This window comes from Pezoporus flaviventris, unplaced genomic scaffold (assembly GCF_033815535.1).
Source record: "Pezoporus flaviventris isolate CSIRO_AGI_PZ_B2104156 unplaced genomic scaffold, CSIRO_AGI_Pfla_v1 ptg000007l, whole genome shotgun sequence".
NCBI classification, from domain to species: Eukaryota; Metazoa; Chordata; class Aves; order Psittaciformes; family Psittacidae; genus Pezoporus; species Pezoporus flaviventris.
Genome location: NW_026892555.1, coordinates 38,648,375 through 38,663,230, shown reverse-complemented (window position 1 = coordinate 38,663,230; position 14,856 = coordinate 38,648,375).

Genomic DNA, 14,856 nt, shown 5'->3' with positions numbered 1-14,856 from the left:
TACTTCTGTGTACCTCTAGTAATAAGATGCTGTAAGGACCACTTGGAGAATTTGTTAGCTCATAGAGTAAATAAATAATGAAATAAACCAAACAAATTGTCAAGCTTCTATATCTCAAAGGTGAAGCAGGAATGACTGAATGTTTCCTGGATTAAGAAGACCTGTTGGGTAAGCAAATGAAGTGTGTCCATCTGTGAGAACTGTGAAATGAGGGAAAAATGCAAGGTTCCTATTCTGACTCTGTTTTCAAGCCTGCTAGCATCCTAATACTGTGGGTTAGGTCTGGGAGTCTGAGCCAGCTGAGGTTGAAACTTGACCCTTGAGAATGGGAAAAAAAAAAATGCTGTTAAGCTGCAAGTCTGTGTTTGCTGTGCTGCTGAGATGTGCCTCTGTTACCAGTCTTGGACCTCAGGAAAGCTGCGGATATGGAGCACGTTCCAGCTGGACCAGCAGCAATAGCCTGGGTATTCAACTGCCTCATGACAGGTCAAGAAAAGAAGTAATTTTGTATGCTAAAGATCTCTGGGAACCCTGGTCAACTGCAGTAGCCCAACTTAAGGGTTTGCACAGAAGCACCCTATGTCACCAATCTAATAGCACACTAGATCAGCAATGACTTCTGGAATGACACAGGGTGACAATGCCAAACAGAAGGAGGGTTGTGCAGTAAAACATGGTTCCAAGGTTGGGAAATAATTCAAAAGCATGATTGGATTGTCAGAAACGTGGTGCAGAAATATTTCCTCTGCATGGCTTATTGTGTGAATGTTATTTTTGGTAACAGATATCATCATTTATGGCATTGCAGATGCTGCTAAGTGATAAAGTGGCAGTGTTATTATTTTGTGTAACCTCAGCACTTAGGAAGTCAAAGATCTTGGTAGCACTGGTGCAAGATATTCAAGTGCCTAATTGCTCCCCAGACTCTGTCAAAGCACCTCTCTTATTCTGGTGTAGAGAATCCCTGTAAGAAGTAATGGAGATTCAAGTCGTAAAGGCATTTGGGATATGGGGAAGTGCATATCCAGATATTACAAATTGAACCTTGCTCCTTATGCTCAAGAGGCAGTTTGAAACTACATTCAACAGCTGTTTAAAAAAGTGACAGGAGAATTATTAGATTTTGCAAGGAAAGACTTACAGGCTATCAGAAATTGTTTTTTTGGCACCAGTTTAGTTTCAGAAGCCATCTTTAGTTCTATTCCAGAAAGATACTCAGTTAGGTCAATTCTGTATTCCCAGCCAAGCCCAATGGATTCACAGGAGAATTTCTTTAGATTTCACTCTGTGAAAAATAAATGAGTTCTGTTTGCAAAGACTGCAAATACCCCAAACTCCCTGCTGTAGAATATTAATAAATAGCTTTTTTTTTTTTTTTTACACAGAAAGCTCTCCGGTAAGTGGCACTATTGTGAAAATATCTTTGAGATTTGTTCTTTTATTACTGATTTTGCATCTTCAAAAGCCTGGCCTCATTTGTTCTTGTTGAAACGAAATGGGGAAGTGCATGAATGTATTGAGTAATCATTTCAGTTAGCTGTTTTGTTGTGTGATATTACATGATGCTACTCAGCCTACATAAACCCCTGTGGTTCACAGCTATAACATGGACTTTACCCAGTTAAATAATCTGCATATAGCAACTTTGTCAGTAGTACCAGACCATGTGCAATGTTAGCTGTAGTGTCACCCTTGTGCTATAGGGGGTGAGGTTTAATTGAAGTTACCGCATTATTATGAGGCCTATGAGTCAAACTTTAGGTGTTCTTTAGATTCCCAGAGAAAGACGTTTTCGGTCTCAACTGGTCACCTTTATTTTTGCCTTTCTAAGCCACAAGATTTATAAATTTGGCCCAGCTTCTTTATGCAAATATAAAAGAAGCTTTCAAAACTATCCCCTGAAACCCAAATCACTGAGTTGAATTAGGATGAATTCTTGCACTCAGACCCAATTTTCACTTAAATATAGAGTCTTTGGCAAACATTTGCTCTACAATAAGTCTTTCTTTTTTGAAAGAGGGAATCAAAAGAGTTCTTTGAACCATTTCTGAATATGGAGTTAACCAAAAGCCCAGAATATCTTTAGGAGGAGAAATATCCACTGGTTTTGGAAAGCAGAAGATATTTATAGCTGTCTGAAATACCTGATGAAATGTTCTGGTGTCCTTAGAAAATGTATAGTAAATGTTTAGGGTTTTTTTTTGGGTGTGAGAGAATGAAATATTCACTTCTGGCTAACTTGAGAAAAGGCAAGCCCTTAATCCTTGTTTCCTGCTGGCAGTTCTTTGTCATGCTGCGTTATGAGTGAGTGCGAAGATGGTGAGTCAGATTTTGTAAATGAGGGGTGAGAAAAATGGGAATAGTATTTTTAGAAAAAGAGGAAAACAAACTGAGACACAGAAGTCATTTAAAGCAAACCCGCTTTCAAAAATGCTGGCTGTAGAAAAAAATGAGCGGAGCACAGATTATGCATTTCAAGCCTACAAAAACTGTTGAAAACTGTGGAAATCTGAGAGAGAGTTTTCTTATCCTGATGTGGGCTAGTCTGGAAAAAATACTCCTTGTTGCGGAGAGTGTTAAGAAATGGATTTGTTTTATCAACATGTATAGTTTACTTACAGCCTGGAACAGATGTTAAAAATCATTTCTGCTGGGTAAGACTATGATTTTTGGTATCCTTAGCTGTCCATACTCATAAAATAAAAGTCTGTTTTGTTTTGTAATTTGAAAATGAGTGGCATAGTTAGTATTCCTAAAATTATAACTAAGTAGTTGACTCTGTCTTCCAGTTCAGGGTATAATGGTTTTAATCAAATGCTAGAATCACACATTTTAATGATAATTTATTGGAGCATCTAAGTAAATATGTTATTTGTCACTTGTGTTAGATATGCAAAATAACTTTGCTATATAGTTATATTTACCAGTTAATTTGAGGATCACTATTGGTGCTACCATAAAAAAACAGTAGGTTATAGTAGTAGGGGACTACTTTGAAAGACACAGAGGCACTCATCTGTTAGCCTCACCCAGTCTCAAGGGAGGTGTGTTGCCTACCAGGGCATGGATCAGGGATGTGGCAGAGAGGCTGCCTGCTCTAGTAAGTCCTACTGACTATTACCCACTTCTAGTGATACATGTGGGTGTTAGGGATATAGATAGTAGCAGCCTGGGGAACATAAAGAAGGACTACAGAGCCCTGGGAGAGGTGGTTAGGGGCTCTGGAGTTCAGATGTCTTTTCATCAATTCTCCAGGATACAGGGGAGGACCTAAAAAAAGCTAGGAGGATTGACCAGGTTAATAAATGGTTAAAAGGGTGGTGTCATCGTCAGGGGGTTGGGTATTTAGAACATGTGACTCGATTTGGGAGGACAGGTCTACTGGGGGCTGGTGGAGCTCGTCTTACAATGAAGAGCTGTTTTGGTAGGAGGCTTGCCAGACTGGTCAAGAAAGCTTTAAACTAGATGTGTTGGGGGAGGAGGGCCTCAGTCCTTCCCAACACACCCAGTCAGTTGCCAGAACCTATAATAAATGCTTGGAGCAATGTAGAGGTATCCCAGCTGCTCCAGCCAATGAGCCGGCTTCAGTTGGAGCTCGGCTCAGGTGCCTCTATGCAAACGCCCATAGTATGGAGAACAAGTAAGAGGAATTAGAGATGTGTGCACGTCTATGGGGATATGATGTAGCTGGTATCACAGAAACATGGTGGGATGGCTCCTGTGACTGGAGTGTTGGAATGGAAGGTTACAGGTTCTTTAGAAAAGACAAGCCCAGCAGGCGGGGAGGGGCAGTTGCTATTTATGTCAGTGATGGGCTGGAGAGTATGGAACTCTGTCTGGGGACAGGTGAGAAGTCCACAGAGAGTTTGTGGGTCAGGGTCAAAGGGAGAACAGCTATGGGAGACATTACTGTGGGGATCTGTTACAGACCGCCTGATCAAGGAGAACCTGCAGATGAAACGCTCTGCAGACACATAGGAACAGCCTCACGCTCACAGGCCCTTGTTCTCATGGGGGTCTTCAACCACCCTGACATCTGTTGGAAAGACGGTATGGCCTGGCACAAGCAATCCAGGAGGTTCCTCGATTGTGTGGAAGACAACTTCCTTCTGCAAGTAATAGAGGAGCCGACAAGGAGAGGTGCCATGCTTGACCTCGTGCTCACCAACAGGGAAGGGCTCGTTGGAAATGTGACGCTCCAGGGCCGCCTTGGATGCAGAGATCATGAGGTGGTTGAATTTGAGATCCTCAGGACAGTGAGAAGAATGTGCAGCAAGCTCACTGCCCTGGACTTCAAAAGAGAAGACTTTGGACTCTTCAGGAACCTGCTTAGGACGGTTCCATGGGATACAGCCCTAGAGGGCAGGGGGGCCCAAGACTGTTGGTTGATATTCAAGGATCACCTGCTACAAGCTCAGGAGTGTTGCATCCCAACTAGAAGGAAGTGCAGCAGGAGGGCCAGGAGACCTCCTTGGATGGATAAGGAGCTCCTGAGGAAAATTCAAATGAAAAAAGAGGCTTCTAAAAGGTGGAAGCAAGGACAGGCGGCCTGGAAAGAATACAGGGATGTTGTCCGGGAAGCTAGTGACCAGGTTAGTAAAGCTAAGGCCCAGTTAGAATTAAACTTCGCTAGGGATGTCAAGAATAACAGGAAGGGATTCTATAGGTTCATAGCAAATAAAAAACAGACTAGGGAGAACGTAGGCCCCCTCAGGAAGCCATTGGGAGAACTGGCTACCCTGGATTTGGAGAAGGCTGAGGTTCTGAATGACTTCTTTGCCTCGGTCTTCACTGGCAAAGGCTCTGACCACACCACCCAAGTCTTGGAAGGCAGATGCAGGGACTGTGAGAATGAAGACCTTGCGCCCACTGTAGGAGAGGAACAGATTCGAGACCATCTTAGGAGCCTGAATGTACACAAGTCCATGGGACCTGATGAGATCCATCCGCGGGTCCCGAAGGAGCTGGCAATTGAAGTTGTGAAGCCACTGGCCATCATATTTGAGAAATCATGGCAGTCAGGTGAAGTTCCTGATGACCTGAAAAAGGGAAATATAACCCCCATTTTCAAGAAGGGGAAAATGGATGACCCAGGGAATTACAGAGCAGCCAGTCTCACCTCTGAGCCTGGCAAAATCTTGGAGCAGATTCTCCTGGAAGGCATGCTAAGGCCCATGAAAAACAACAAGGTGCTTGGTGACAGCCAGCATGGCTTCACTAAGGGGAAATCCTGCCTGACCAATTTGGTGGCCTTCTATGATGGGGCTACAGAACTGATGGACAGGGGTAGAGCAGTTGATGTCATCTACCTGGACTTGTGCAAAGCGTTCGACACTGTCCCACATGACATCCTTGTCTCTAAATTGGAGAGACATCAATTTGATGGATGGACCACTCGGTGGATAAAGAATTGGCTGGATGGCTGCACGCAAAGAGTTGTGGTCAATGGCTCAATGTCCGGCTGGAGACCAGTAATGAGTGGTGTCCCCCAGGGATCGGTGTTGGGACCGGTCTTGTTCAACATCTTTGTCGGTGACATGGAGAGTGGGATTGAGTGCGCCCTCAGCAAGTTTGCCGATGACACCAAGCTGTGTGGTTGGGTTGATACGCTGGAGGGAAGGAATGCCATCCAGAGGGACCTTGACACACTTGTGAGGTGGGCTGATGCCAACCTCATGACGTTTAACCATGCCAAGTGCAAGGTCCTACACCTGAGTCAGAGCAACCCCAGGCACAGCTACAGGTTTGGCAGAGAAGAGATTCAGAGCAACCCTGTGGAGAAGGACTTGGGGGTGCTGGTTGATGGGAAACTGAACATGAGCTGGCTTCAGTGTGCGCTTGCAGCCCAGAAAGCCAACTGTGTCCTGGGCTGCATCAAAAGGAGGTCATTCTTCCCCTCTACTCTGCTCTTGTGAGACCTCACCTGGAGTATTGTGTGCAGTTCTGGCATCCTCAACATAAAAAGGACATGGAGCTGTTGGAACAAGTCCAGAGGAGGGCCACAAGGATGATCAGGAGCACCTCTTGTATGAAGACAGGATGGGAAATTTGGGGCTGTTCAGTCTAGAGAAGAGAAAGCTGCCTCATAGCAGCCTTCCAGTATCTGATTTTAGGGGGCTTATAAGGATGCTGGGGAGGGACTCTTCATTAGAGACTATAGTGACAGGACAAGGGGTAATGGGTTAAAACTTAAATAGGGGAAGTTTAGATTGGATATAAGGAGGAAGTTCTTTACTGTAAGGGTGGTGAGGCACTGGAATGGGTTGCCCAGGGGAGTTGTGGCTGCTCTATCCCTGACAGTGCTCAAGGCCAGGTTGGACAGAGCCTTGAGTGAGATGGTTTAGTGTGAGGTGTCCCTGCCCATGGGAGGGGGTTGGAACTAGATGATCTTAAGGTCCTTTCCAACCCTAACTATTCTATGATTCTATGATAATTTCTGTAAGAGATAGTGATCCATGTGGGGCAACATCCATTTAAATATGCTGATCTATAATTAAGTAGAGCTTATATACTAAAAAACTGGTGTAACTTTTGCTAAAAAGGAGAATACCATATGCACAGTTTACCAGTATAGAGTCATTTTTCATACACTTTATTTTTATGTGACATGATGAATTTGCAATTGTTATTGCATTCATTAACTTACAGCAAAGTTTTTAATAGTAATTTTAATTAAATGTAGAGAACACCACACTGTCATTTTTTAATTAAACCTAACTACAATAAATAACATGGCATGAATCCATTTTTCTGTGTATCAGACCATGCTTTACATTTAATGATTTTTGTTTAATAAATAAATTTTGCTGCTGTTTATTGAACTGAACCGTTTCTTCCCTGTTGCCATGGCTTTCAGGATTTTTAGAGGTAGTGTATCTCAGCTTCCAATATCTTGTTCTTATTGATGGATTGAGAGAGGAATAGCAAAGTTCTTTGTTTTCTGGATGTTGTATGATGTAGTTATATCGCTGGCCTAAACTAAATAACTGAAATAAAAACAATTAGTGGTCAAGTGTGGCAAAAGATAAGCTTTTGCTGAAAACCACTGTATCACCTTAATATGCTTTGTTTTCAGGTTCTTGCTTTTTCACTGGTTTGATATTCTCTGAAAATTTTAACAGCAGATTACAACTTGAATACAACTCTTCTCTAAGTATGTGTAATCTATTATAGATACCTAAGGGTGTACACAGATGTAGTATCAAAATTAATTTGCGTTAGATCTCTTTTAAAGGAAAAATTATTTTTTTTTTAATTTAAAACATATTTTGATGTATTCTGCCTGAGTATTATTAATATAGAGAGCTCAGAAGCTGTGGTGCATATTGAAGGGAAGTATGGAGTACTCCAGGCTGATGTAAAACCAGCTCCACCTAAACCGCCATGATACGCTCTTCACATTGGACAGGAGTACCAGACAAGTATTGGATGACTTAACAACTGTTCCCTCTTGGCTTCTTCCATGCTGTGGCCTAGAACAGCAGTGAAAGGTTTTGTTCTGAACTCTTTGTTCTCTGAACTCTGCATATCCATATACAAGGCCTACACACATACATCCGTGTTGTCCAGCACGCCTTAAGCTAGAAAAGGCACTGATTTACATGGCTACGAGTTGCTTTAGACACTTAGCTTTGGGCTCCCTTTTCAAGTTGCAGTCAAAACCATGAATACCTTAAAATAGATACTTAACGCCTCTAGACGTGTACTCTCTAATTTACACTGGCCACTAAACTGGCATTATTCACATTTTTTTCTCACATTCCCACTCTTCAGAAATCCATGCAGTGTACAAATCAGATTTCTAAGACCAAATTTTAACTTTTTTGTGTGTGCATGTTCTTGTAACCTTTTGTTTTTATTTCTTGACCCCAAGGAGACCTTGTATAGCGTTTTCAGGGAGCTGGAACAATCCTTAAAAGAGTTGGGTAGTCGGAATCTTGCAAGGCAACGTGGAGAACTGCCCAGGCAATTGCTGTAGGGACAGGAGTTACAAGTTAAGTTGCTACCTTGTAACACTTTGCTTTCAGTTGTCTGGTTTGTATTTATTTCTGATGCATGAGTTGTACAGCTTGGACAGACTCTTTCAATTACCTAATAAAATACGAATATGTAAATGCAGGTAACATCCCCAACACGCTGCTTTCAATTCTTATCTACTGCAGCACATTTCCTGGATTTTACTCCTTCCAGCACTGCTTGTAGTAAATGTTGATTCGAAAAAGAAAACAGGAAATAATTCTTCATTTCAATAATTCATGGAAAATGAACTGAGACTATGATATCTGTGACAGGTGAGAGCACACAGCTCAAACTGTGTTATTAGTATTCGGTGCTGGGACTGTAGCCCTGGAACATATGCTTAAAACATTGCTAAGCCCCTTCAGAATACCATTTCAATAGAAATTCAGTAATCTGTTGAAATAAGTCGACACAGAATATTATTATGTAATTGGAGCTGTTTAATTGCCTGTTATGTCCTCTAGTCGATCCCCTGAAACAACGTTATTAGTATTTAATGTGAAATTTCTGAAGTAAAAAAGGTGAATTTATTGGGTGAAAGGACAATTTCCATTTCACAAAATACAACTGGCAGATGGAAACATGAAATAAAGTGCCTCCTGCCAGTTTTTACTATACCTGCTCATAAACTTTCCTGCCTTGAGACACTAAAAAGAGTTTCTCTGGGACAGTTACCATTTACTGAAGGATCTGCTCTTCCTCCACCTTCACAGTGAGGCAGGTTCTTTGTAATTTTTAATATATTATACAGCACTTCAATGAAAAGGGTGGTTAGGTCGAATAGTGTAGCTCTTGTTGTTAACACATGAGCATGCCAAAGCATGACAGAGGCTGATGCGGTGTTCAGGCCCCTTAAAGAATAATATTTTACATAGGATTTAAGAATACAAAAGGTCTAGTGCTGCCTGAGTGCAGCCTGTATGCTCCAGTTTGTTTTACTGACTCTCTCCTCAGATTTTTAAATCCATGCTGTTGTGGTTTAACCCCAGCCAGTAACTAAGTACCACCAACTCCTCACTCGCACACACATCCTTAGTGGGAAGGGGAGGAAAACTGAAAAAAGGTAAAACACAGGGCTTGAGATAAGAACAGTTTAATAAGTGACATTAATAATAATCATAATGATGATAATGTAATTAATAGGGAGTGAACAAAAAGAGAGAGGAATAACACACAATAAGCGCAAGTGATGCACAATAAAATTGCTCACCACCTGCTGACCAATACCCAGCCTGACCCAAGCAACAACCTGGGCCTTCTGGATAACTGCTCCCAGTTTATATACTGAGCATGACATACTGTGGCATGGAATACCCCTTTGGCTAGTTTGGGTCAGGTGTTCTGTCTCTGCTCCCTCCCTGCTCCTGTGCCCCTCCTCACTGGCAGAGCAAGAGACACTGAAAAGGTGTTACTTAGCAAGAACTAAAACATTGGCGTGTTATCGCATTATTCTCATACTGAATCCAAAACACAGAAATGTCCTTATATTATCATGCTTTTATCTGGATTTTCCACCATCACCTTTGTTCTCAGCACCCCAATCCATGAGTTTATGTTATTGTCACATAAGCTAGTCTTGTGAAGTGCAGCTGCAGATGACTAGGTGCAGGCTTTCACCTCCAAATACAAGAAGTATTTCTCCTCCTCTTCTGCCCCATAATATACCTCTGTGAGAGCCACAGCAGGTTACATTCTTTGCAGACAAACATTTTATAGTTTGAAAGTCTGTTGTTTTAGAACATGGAGGGTTAGAAAAAGAAGACTTAAACCGCTACTTTTTCTCCACTATCCTGGAGACACCAGCAGAGCCAAAGTGTTGATCTTCAAGATCGAACTGCCATGAGGCAGTCTGTAAATGGGTGGTTGCTTCAAGAGGACCAGGCACAGTTACATAACTGATCCTAACGCCAGGTATTTACACAAAGCCACTACTGTACACACATGAATATTTACATCAAGTTCAGCTATTTGTTAACTTAAGCACACAGTCAGGTGTCCCACAGAAGCTTCTATGCTGTTTTACCTCATTGGCAAAGCTCTATAAGAAAGGATCCCAGTATGATTTCAATGGAGTTGCCAATATTTTAAAGGGGCTGTTAGAATAGTTAAGTGTGGAATGGTTTCTGTAGTAAATACAGACTTGCAGAAAAAATGTTGTGGAGCTTTATGCAAGTTTTAGCACTATTCCTTTGGTTTCTTCTGATGGCGCTGACACCCTGTTAAAGTGTTCGTCAAGGGTTCACTTTGAGTGTGAACAGTTTAAAAAGTAGTCTTCTGCTACATTTTGGCTACATGTTAAATGTTGCATCATATGAAAGTTAATGGTGGTTGTTAGGTTTTCAGTGCTGTAATATTGGAATGGTTAATACTGCCTGAATATTTTTTATCACCTCATTAAATTTCAACATTCTGATCTCCTTAACTTTTTTAGGTAATACAGGAGTAAAGGATGTGCTGTCTAATAAAGTTTTCATTTTCTGTGCTTTGTATTGTGGCGTTTCTAAGAATAAGAAATCTAGGCATTTCTTTGAACACTTCGTATTGTATGTAGTTATGCTTATTTTTAAAGACTGGTGTGAGGAGGGAACATTTCAGCACAGGTGTTGCATTTTTTAGCTAATAAGTGACATGTTTTAACGTGTTTTCTGTGTTACATGAAAAGATTTAGTTTGAGAGATATATATATACAGACATGAGATATATATATATGTATGTATATACAGACACAGTGCCTTTGAGGTCAAAGATTACCTTCTCCCTATCTGCGATTACTCATCTCTTTCCATAAACTCCATATTCTTCTATAAAGTCCTATTTCATTTGTTGTGTTAAGTGAATGTTTGAAGAGCTGGACTCTAACCAAATAATCAAAGTGACCGCAAACTGCAGCATTTGAGCAGAAGGAGGTGGCTGTGGGTATGAATAGCAAGAATTTGTAAGTTTAAGTTGGCTTTGTTGCCACCACCCTCTGAGCTACACTCTAAGCTAGTTAGCATGATGGTGGACACACTGTCAGCACACTGGGTATTGACTTTATCCTCCACAGTCCTATGGTGCTTGTACACTGGTCTCAGATCACCTGCCATGATGACCCTGGGATGTTAGACATGACCAATTTAATTTAAATTCTATACAGTGACCCTTATTGGTGTAGGCACTGCATTTCTGAAAGTGTAAGATCAGACAGCTGACACAAAGTAATGTCTTGAGATGGGTAGTTATGTACAGGAATTCCTTAGGATAATAAGGAAATTGGTATGAGAAATTGGAGGTTGCAAACACTGCAAACACCAAGTCCATGGGGAAACAACTCAAGTGTTTTGATTATACTCAGCCCTGCTCCATGCAGGTTCCTCAGGGCCTTACTTCAGAATTTAAACTATCCACCTGAACAGTTCTTCTTCCATAAACCTGAAACCAAAATGTCTTTTGACCAGTAATGCTGGCCTCCTGCAGCAGAGCAGTGCAATGAGGCCAAATGCAAGATCCACCAAGGCAGCATGTTTTCCTGGAGTGGGTTCTGTCTGGGGACGGAACGTGCTGCACTGCACTGGGACAAGGCTGGCCCCCTGCCAATTTGAAGACATCGAAGAAAACCTCATGAGGGCAAGAGCTACTTGCAATGTTTTATTCCTTTCCTTCTAGAAAATGATAATGTAGTGGTTTAGGTAGTTTCTTTTTTTCTGTAATCTCACTTCTTTTAATCTCACATACCACTACTTTACGTTGATAAACACAGAATGCATCACTGGGTGTATATTAAGTAGGATGGCCGAATGACATCCACAGCTCCAGGACTGCTTTTTGTGACGTGTTCACAATGGTGTTAACCTCCCAGGCTCACTGAAGGGCTTATAAGGGGAATATGGTTGTGTATGTATATATACATATAGATATGCACACATGCACCACACACACATGCAGAGATATTTTTATGACACTTTGATCCTTCAGCTAAAGTATAATTATTTTATTTACTCTGGATAATTTGATAAATTCTCTGCATCTAAATCCAGCTTCACTCAGTTTAAAACTTCTGTGAGCTGTTCGTAGTATCTGGGGAAAAAAGACAAAATAAAGAAAATATACTGTGAACCTGAAAGACACTTGGCAATTGCATAAATTCTGGCTTTAAAAGAAATGAAATACAAGCATGTAAAGCTTGTGTGCGATGTTCAGCCCTCCCTGGCTGGTAAGTATCTTCGAAACCAGCATTGTACAGGAGTGTTTCAGCAGTTCATCCCTTGCTCTCCTCCTCACACTGCCAGGTACTTCTCCTCCTGGCAACTTTTCTTCCCTTCTGTCATAGAATCATAAAATGGTTTGGGTTGGAAGGGACCTTAAAGCTCATCCAGTTCCAACCCCCTTGCCTTGGGCAGGGACATCTTCCACTAGCCCAGGTTGCTCAAAGCCCCATCCAGCTTGGCCTTGAACACTTCCAGGGATGGGAAATCCACAACCCAGCTTCTCTGGGCAACCTATTCCAGTACCTCACCATCCTCATAGTGAAGATTTTTTTTCCTAATATCTAATCTAAATCTACCTTCTTTCCTCCAACTCTTAGACCCTCTTGATCTTCTGAGCTCCCTTCAGCAGAGTAACATGACTTGTCATTGAAACACTGCCCCATCAGGAAGTTCATCGAAGGCCTTCAGGTATTTGACATACTAAAGGGAGAACAGCAGCCCTGGGGCAAGAGGTGACCTGTCTTGTCTTGCTCCTGTGTGATTTCTGGTGGGAAAAGCAATGGCATGGAGCGGCTTTGCAAAGAAAACTCCCAGGACTCTACTTATAGCTCTGGCTTAGATGAATTGCTCTCTATAGCATATAACTTTTGACCAAAATCAATGTTAAAGGATATACTTGTGCAGTTCTCAGTTTTATGATTCCAGGCAGAGCTCATATCTTTCCACTTTTCTGTTTAAGTGAAGATGGGATAGTGATATAATCCATACGCTACCACTTAGCCTGGGATGGGCTGCAGTCTGTTTAGAATTGATTTTGCGTGCCTGACATGAGTCTTGTCTCCACTTTTGAGTTCTTCCAGTCTATGAGCTATTATTAGCATCTTAAATGCAAGCAATGAAAATCTGATCAAATTTTTGGTAAAACATTGGAGCAAAAGTAGAATAATTGTACAAAATGAGTAAGCTGACTTATTTTTTGTTCTTGAAATATACTTTGTACTTGAAATATAACTGGAAAAGACACAAATTAAGAGCTAATGCTGTAATCATACAAATAGAGCATATATATGAGCTAATATATTTGCTTTTTCTTTTTTCTTTTTTTTTTTCACAGAATTAGTAATCTGAAAACATAACGTTCTGCTTGTGCTACCAAGCTACCATAACAAATGTCTTTGTGTTCCAGATTCATATAAGCAACTTAACATTCAAAATATGTTGATTGGTTTTTTGCTTTACATGTCTGCACGGATATATTCAGTGGGGTTTGTGACTCTTATTCCCACTGGTATTAATTTGGTGCTGAATGAATTGCTCATTCTGAACAGACAACACAATACAAAGTAAAATAGACTTCTGAAGGCATTTAGTGCACAGAATATGATTAAGAAGCCATCAAGCACTGGAAACCCATTCACTGTCCCTACCTTGTGAGGGTAGCTGGGTCATATTGTAGGGGATGGATTTAATGTAATTCGTTATTTTACAGAGAGATAAGCTTGAAGCTGTGTATCCATGTTTGCGCATGTGTATGGTTCCCCCTCCCCACCAGTATCCTTGAGTTTATTAAAGCCACACAATATAAAAGGGAGGAAGCAACTGATAGATGTTTTTTCATTAGATGGAGGAGAGTTTTGTATTTTGAGACTTTTGCAGTCAATAGGATTTCTTGAATTTTCTCATGACATCTTTTGCCAAGTAATATATTTTGAGATTTCATTTACTTTTCCAGCTGTTTTTACATTCTGGTAACACAAACAGCAATTTTTGACCCTAGAGAGTGACAGTAAAGGATTAAATAACCCAGCCAGCTTCTCCTCACTCTCTGGGTTTTTTTCAATGAACTTTAAACTGGCTAGAACAGGATTTTAAAATTCCGGTGCTGAGACACTCTTTTAGTGTCTTGATTCTTTATTAAAAAGTAATAGGCCTGGAGGAGGTCTGAAACCAGTGTGGAGGTCTGAAACCAGTGTGTTTCTTTTCCACAGGTGTCAGTAACTTGCACTGTTAGGAAGAAATCGTGCTACAAAAGGGAAGCTCATGGTAAGCATCAAGGAAACTAGTTGCTTGAATATTCTTACTGTGATAAATTTCCAGAGAAGCAGAAGTTGGTGAGTACTTTCCATTCCAGCAATGCATCTTGTTTATACAGGCCAGTTGAAATAAGCTAGTAGCTTTCTAATAAACTTCCTTCATACAGTGAATATTATTTCTCTGTGTCATGAGGTGCTATGCATTGGATATCAGAGGGTTGTTGCTTCCCTAAGCTGCTGGTCTTCTGATGATGCTCAGAGCCTGTGGTTTTGCATAGGCTGACACTAGGAATTGTATTGGCTGGATGATTTCAGTTAGATCAACAATCACTAACTTAGCATTTGCTTGAATAACTTGACCAATTATGAATAAGATTCCCTTTTTTGCAAATCTCTGCTGTCCATCCCTGCTCCTCAGGCTTTGCAATGGAAAACAAATTTTATTCAGTTGGAGGAGCAGAAAGGGGCAGCAGATGCAAAACCCAGAAGAGCATAATGGTGAAATGGAGTACAGCACAACGCTGATTTTATGGGTATGGAGGACATTATGGGGTAAGGACAGTCATGCTAGTTTATCTTCTCTTAGCCTTCATCGCTGCTGTCTGATCAATCAATGC